This window comes from Macaca nemestrina, chromosome 13 (assembly GCF_043159975.1).
Source record: "Macaca nemestrina isolate mMacNem1 chromosome 13, mMacNem.hap1, whole genome shotgun sequence".
Classification (NCBI taxonomy): domain Eukaryota; kingdom Metazoa; phylum Chordata; class Mammalia; order Primates; family Cercopithecidae; genus Macaca; species Macaca nemestrina.
Window position 1 is genome coordinate 15,897,785 of NC_092137.1, and position 7,091 is coordinate 15,904,875.

Sequence of the window (7,091 nt, forward strand, 5' to 3'; positions counted from 1 at the left end):
ACTCCTAGGTGATTACCCAGAAAGAATAAAAACACATGTCTCCAGAAAATATTTGTGTGCAATATTCATAGTAGCTTTATTCGTAATAATTCAAACCTGTGGGAAAAGCCCACAATGTTTAGCAATAATAAGTGAATAAATAAATTGTGTTATGTTCATACCATCAAAAGAACTACTGATACTCGCAACAACATGAATACATCTCAAAATTATTCTGCTGAGAAGAAAAGAAGCCAGACACAGAAGACTGCACACTGTATGTTATCAAGTGTATGAAGAAGTTCTAGAGCAGGCAAAGCTTATTTATAATGATAGAAACCAGATCAGTGGTGAACTGGGGAGAGAGTGAGAGAGGGTATTCTGGCTGGTATTGACTACAAAAGAAATAAATGATGGATATACTCTGTATGTTTTACACTCCATATAAAGTAGGATGTACTCTATATAAGTAAATGGATAGAAACATGTGTACGTCCACTGCATATACATATATAGAGTAGACGGAGTATAGATGGATACTTCATCTCATATATGGATATACAGTTGACGCTCGAACTGTGCAGGTCCACTTATAAACAGATTTTCTTCTGGCTCTGCCACCCCCGAGACAGCAAGATCAGCCCTTCCTCTTCCCCTTCAGCCTACTCAACATGAAGACAATGAGGATGAAGGCTTTTATGATGATCCACTTCCACTGAATGATAGGAAATATATTTTCTCTTCCTTATGGTTTTCTTAATAACATTTTCTTTTCTCTAGCTTACCTTAATGTTAGAATACAGTATATAATACATATGACATGCAAAATTTGTGTTGTTTATGTTATGCTAAGGCTTGTGGTAAACAGTAGGCTATTAGTATTTAAGTTTTGGGGAAGACAAAAGTTATATATGGATTTTCAACCTCATTGGAGGGTCGGCACCTCTGACCCCCATGCTGTTCAAGGGTCAACTGTATTCTATATTTTAACTGGGATGATGGTTACAGAAGTGTATGTATTTGTCAAAACTGACCAAATTGTTCACTTAAAATATATGCATTTTATTGTTTGCAAATTATACTGTAATAAAAGTTAAACAATGCTCTAGTTTCTCTTCAGATCATATAAGTCTTTTGCCTTTTACTAAAGATTCCCATGGAGAGGAACACCTCAGAGGTTTTTAATTAATTTTTTGAGGTCTTGCTTTAGCAGGGCTAACCATTAAAAAGAAAAGTCAAACAAATTTTTGAAAGAAGCAAGTTAAAATTGAAGTTAAAAACAGAATATGTGGACCAGGCACTGTGGCTCACACCTGTAATCCCAGCAGTTTGGGAGGCCAAGGAGGACAGATCACTTGAGGTCAGGAGTTTGAGACCGGCCTGGCCAACATGCTGAAAACCCTCTCTTCTAAAAATACAAAAATTAGCTGAGCATGGTGGCTCAGACTTGGAATCCCAGTTATTCTGGAGGCTGAGGCATGCGAATCTCTTGAACCTAGGAGGTGGAGGTTGCAGTGAGCCAGTATTGTGCCACTGCACTCCAGCCTGGGCGACAGACTGACTCTGTCTCAAAAAAAGGAAGGAAGGAAGGAAGGAAGGAAGGAAGGAAGGAAGGAAGGAAGGAAGGAAGGAAGGAAGGAAGGAAGGGAGGGAGGGAGGGAGGGAGGGAGGGAGGGAGGGAGGGAGGGAGGGAGGGAATGAATCAGCCAGGCATAGTCTCAGCTACCAGGGAGGTTGAGGCAAGAGAATTGCTTGAACCCAGGAGGCGAAAGTTGCAGTGAGCTGAGACTTCATATCAAAACACACATACACACACACACACACACACACACACACACACACACACACACACACACAAACACACCCTGAATAGGTGGGTTTAAATGAAGATTAAATCCAACAGGGAAAATAGGTAAGTTGGAATATCAAGAAACGATCTAGAGCACAGGGCAGAAACAAAGAGAGAAAAGCTAAAAGATGTGAAAAAGAGGGTGAGAAGGACTAAAACATGCTCAGACTGGAGTTCTGTCAGGAGAGGAGCGAGAAAACGCCCTGACGCCACAGGAGCAGAGACGCATCCTCACTGGGCCTCGCCCAAATTGCAAATTCATGAGCAAAACAAATCATTGTTGTTTTAGGCCACTACATTTAGGTAGTTTTTTATGAAGCAGTAGATAACTGGAATAAGTTGTGATACCAGGAGTGTGATGTTGCTGTATTAAAAAACACACACACACACACAAAACAAAAAACAAAAAACACAAAACCCTAAAAATGTAACATTGGCTTTGGGACCAGATGGGGAGTGGAAGCCAAAAGGGTTTGCAGAGGCTGCTGGTGAGGACTTAAAGAAATGCAAGAGAGGCTTATTGAAATGTAGGAAAAAGACTCTTAGGTCCAGTAACTTAAAGTTTAACAACATTATTACCTGTAGTAACATATAATATAGAAAATATACCATTAGCTTGGTTTAATTCTGCACATTGTACTCATAAATCATAATACTACTCTGTACCCCATAAGTATATACAATTATAAACTGACAATTTACATTAAAAAAATTAGAACTAAGTAAAATGGTATGAATAAAAAATAAATAAAATGTACCTATTTACCTAATGAACTGATCATCTAGGTAAGAAAATTTCCAGGCAGAGTGCTGCTACCTGGTTTCTCCAAGTAGTCTATAAAAAATGAGAGAGCAGAAAGATAAAGTAATGAATAACTTTTAAATATAAAAAAGCTACCCAAGTGAATTAAAACATCCATGCAAAAACCTGCACATGCATGTTTATAGCAGCTTTACTCATAATTGCCAAAACTTGAAAGCAACTGAGATGTCCTTTAAAAGGTAAATGGACAAATAAACCAGTACATAGATACAATAGCTATTATTCAACAGTAAAAAGAAATGAGCCATCAAGCAGTGAAAAGATATGATGGAATCTTAAATGCATATTGCTAATTGAAAGAAGCAAACTTGAAAAGGCTACATACTATATGATTCCAACTGTATGTCATTCTAGAAAAGGCAAAACTGTGGAGGCAGTAAAAAGATGAATGGTTGCCGGGGGTTGGGAGGAGGAAGAGATGAATAGGTGGAGTGCAGGGGATTCTTAGGGCAGTGAAATTAGTCTCTGGTACTATAATGGTGAATGGGTGTTACTCTACACTTAAGACCCATAGAATGTATAACACAAAGAGTGAACCCTAATGTAAAACATGATCTTTGGTTGATAATGTGTCAATGTTGGTTCATTAACTGTAGCAAATGCACCACACTGATTGGGATGTTGATGGTTGGAAAGTTGTGTATATGTGGTCAGGGAGGAGGATGTGGGAACTCTCTGTATTTTCCATTTAATTTTGCTCTGAATCCAAAACTGCTCTAAAAAAAAAATAAAGTCTAGTTTAAAAAAAATCAGGGGGCAGGACTTACTATGTTTGGAAATAAGAATGTTTCTCATTCCAGTCTCTCTATTATAGATGATATATGTGATTCTCTAATTAAGAATGACTTTCAGGCAAAGAGCAAATTCAGAGCACTGTCACAAGAATATGGTGTAAAGATGAAGCCAAGGATTTGACTCTAAAACCTTTGTTAAAAACTTCAGTTAGATTTAAGGTGGTGCCCCAGAGACCGTTTCAAAAACACCAAAGGCCCTTTTAAGGGTCTTCACACTGTGCCTCACTGGCCTTCTCTGTTAAACAACTGGGCTTCTGAAAATTTCACAAGGAGCTCAAAGTAGAGATGATCTCTATGAAACCTGTGGGTATGGCTTTTGTCTAATGGAGTGAATTTATAAATTGATTCATAAGAAGTCCACAAAGTTTTAAAGGAATTTCATCAGTTTGGACTGAAAGAGACAGCGAGAGTACAAAATACAAAGAAATCTTTGAACTTCTGAATTGCTGTTCTTAGAAAACAGGCAGAGAAAACCACTCAACATCAACATCTGTTTGCCAGCCCTGAGCCATCCTAGTCATTCTTCCCTGAGCTGCCTCTGATGACACTACATGGGGCAGAGGCACACTGTCCCCTCAGACACCTATCGAAACTGCAGACTTGTTTAGATGACAAAATAGATAGTGTATTGTTTTCAGCCACTAAGTTTGGGGGCAGTTTGTTATGCAGTAATAGAAAACTGATATTGGGGCCAGGCGCAGTGGCTCACACCTGTAATCCTAGCACTTTGGGAGGCCAGAGTGGGTGGAGCACATGAGGTCAGGAGTTCAGTTGAGAACATCCTGGCCAAAATGGCAAAACCCCATCTCTACTGAAAATGCAAAAATTAGCGGTGTGGTGGCAGATACCTGTAATCCTAATTACTCAGGAGGTTGAGGCAAGGGAATCACTTGAACCTGGGAGGCAGGGGTTGAAGTGAGCTGAGATCATGCCTCTGCACTGAAGTCTGGGCCACAGAGAGAGACTCCATCTCAATAAATAAATAAATAAATAAATAAATAGAAAACTGATATTGGTTTTCCAGAATTGGAGAAAGATACGAATCCAGAAGATTCCAGAAGTTCAATGAATCCCAAGCAGGTAAACTAAAGAAAATAAATAACAAAACACATGATAATAAAACCAGAGAACATCAAAGAAAAAGAGGTCTTAAGCAGAGTCAGGAAAAACTGTTAACAATGGCTAAACCTTGGGACAAGTGTTATCATGTTCACTGTTCTGTTCTTTTAACTTTTTTTAATGTTTGAAAATATTCATACATACATACAGCCAAAATGTTGTAGTAAGTGAACCAAAAAGAAAAGAGATTACTTTACAAGAGAGAAAAATGAAATTGGCACCTGCCCTCACAACAGTAACAACAAAAGGCAAAGGGCAGAGGAATACAATTGGGCTAAGATAAAGAATTAATGTGTTAAGAAGGTTACATAAATAAAAATGAAATGGGTGAACGTCTTTACAGCTTCTGGGTAGGGAAAGGTTTCTCAATGAGATTTTAAAAGCATTACTTGTAATGAAAAAATGATAAATATGAAAATATTAAAACACTTCAGTTCAAAGGGCATCATTAATAGGAAAATACTCTGCCTGGGCGGCATGGTGAAACCACGTCTCCACAAAAAATACAAAAGAATTAGCTGATCGTGATGGTTATAGGTCCCAGCTATGCAGAGGCTGAGATGGGAGGATCACCTGAGCCCGAGGAAGTTAAGGCTGCAGTGAGCCATGATCATGCCATTACACTCCAACCTGGGCAACAGAGTGAGACTGTGTCAAAAAAAAAAAAAAAAAGGAAAATATAAGCCAAGAAATGAGAGAAGATTGTAGTATATATAATCGACAAAGGACTTTTATCCAAAATAATAAAAAAAGAGAACTTCATATCAATAAGATAGACGACCTAGTGTGTTCGTCCATTTTCACACTGCTATAATGAACTGCCCAAGCCTGGCCAATTTATAAAAGCAAGAGGTTTAATTGACTCACAGTTCAGCATGGCTGGGGAGGCTTCAGGAAACTTACAATCATGACGGAAGGCAAAGGGGAGGCAAGGCAGCTTCTTGGCAAGGTGGCAAGAAGGAGAAGTTCCAAGTGAAGGGGGAAGCCCCTTATAAAAACATCAGATCTTGTAAAATCTATCACTAGAGCAGCATGGGGAAAACTTCCCCCATGTTTCAATTACCTCCACCTGGTCTCTCCCTTGACATGTGGGGATTATAATTCAAAATGAGATTGGATGGGGACACAAAGCCTAACCATATCACCTAGTTAAAAAACAAACAAACAAACATAGTCTAAGACCATAACAGATATTACATAGAAGGAAAAACACAAATGTAGAGATTTTCAGTCTCATTCATTATCAAGATTTTGCTACCATGATGACATATTGTTTTCCCATTAAATTAGAAAAAAAAAAATGTCTGACAAGAACAAGTATTGGAGAGGGCATGTGGTAAGAAGAACACTCGCACACTGCTGGTGGGAATGTAAACACATACAACACTTTGGAAAACAATTTGGCATTACCAGCGACAGCTGAAAACACATGTCTTATGTAAGACCCTGCAATTCCATTCCTGGATGTATACTCTAAAAAATATTCTTGCCTTTCCTCAGCTACCATCAAGGTGCTCAGTCCTTCCGGGGAAGCAGGCTGTGTTAGGGTGAGGTCCTCACTTCATCCGGCGACTAGCACCGCGCCCAGCAGTGCCAGCCCCACACTCGCCTCCGCCATGGCCTCCATCTCCCAGCTCGCCTGCATCTCCTCGGACCTCATTCTGCACAGTGATGAGGTGACCGTCACAGAGGATAATGTCCATGCCCTCATTAAAGCAGGCAGTGTAAATGTTGAACCTTTTTGGCCTGACTTGTTTGCAAAGGCCCTGGACAACGTCAACACTGGGAGCCTCATCTGCAGTGTAGGAGCTGGTGGACCTGCTCCAGCAGCTGGTGCTGCTCCAGCTGAGGAAGAAAGTGGAAGCAAAGAAAGAAGAATCCAAGGAGTCTGATGATGACATGGGCTTTGGTTTTTGAGTAAACCTCTTTTATAACGTGTTCAATAAAAAATTGAACTTTAATTTAATTTAAAAATTAAAAAATACTTGCATATATATACAAGACCCAGTGTAAGAATGTTCATAGGTGTATTGTCTGTAATTAAAAACCTGAGAACAACAAAAATATCCACAAACAATGGAATGGATTAACGATGTCATGCATTTATACAATGCACTTCCATTTAACGATGAACATTAATGAAACCCTGTGAAATGCAATAGAACAGATGAATTTGAAAAGCATACTGAGTGGGAAAAAAAAGACTTGAAGTGCATAGATAGTATGATTCCTTTAATATAATGTTTAGTCAGGCCAAAAAAAGCTACATTGTGTATATACGCACACCACGAGCCTGCGGTGCACGGGCACACACACACACAGGTGGTAGAACTATAAATAAACAAGGAACTGTTTACCATAAAATTTTTACCGCAAAAAGTAACCATGGATGTGGTTACTTTCAGGAGATAGGGAAGGGGGTGTGACCAGGGAGAGAACACCCAGGGGGCTGCTGGGGCCATCCCGATGTTCTAGCTCTTGCATGGGTGATGGGCACACAGGTGCTCACTCCAAATGTATTTATTTT

General features: G+C 39.4%; 1 non-coding gene and 1 pseudogene across 1 annotated transcript; both read left to right on the top strand.

Moving 5' to 3' along the window:
• The first annotated feature begins 1,079 nt into the window (after positions 1-1,079).
• Positions 1,080-1,196, top strand: LOC112427531 (U5 spliceosomal RNA). The gene has a single exon (XR_003019140.2). It is a non-coding gene; the product is annotated as a U5 spliceosomal RNA (small nuclear RNA).
• Positions 1,197-6,180: 4,984 nt separating this feature from the next.
• Positions 6,181-6,481, top strand: LOC139357732 (large ribosomal subunit protein P1-like; annotated as a pseudogene).
• Positions 6,482-7,091: the final 610 nt, after the last annotated feature.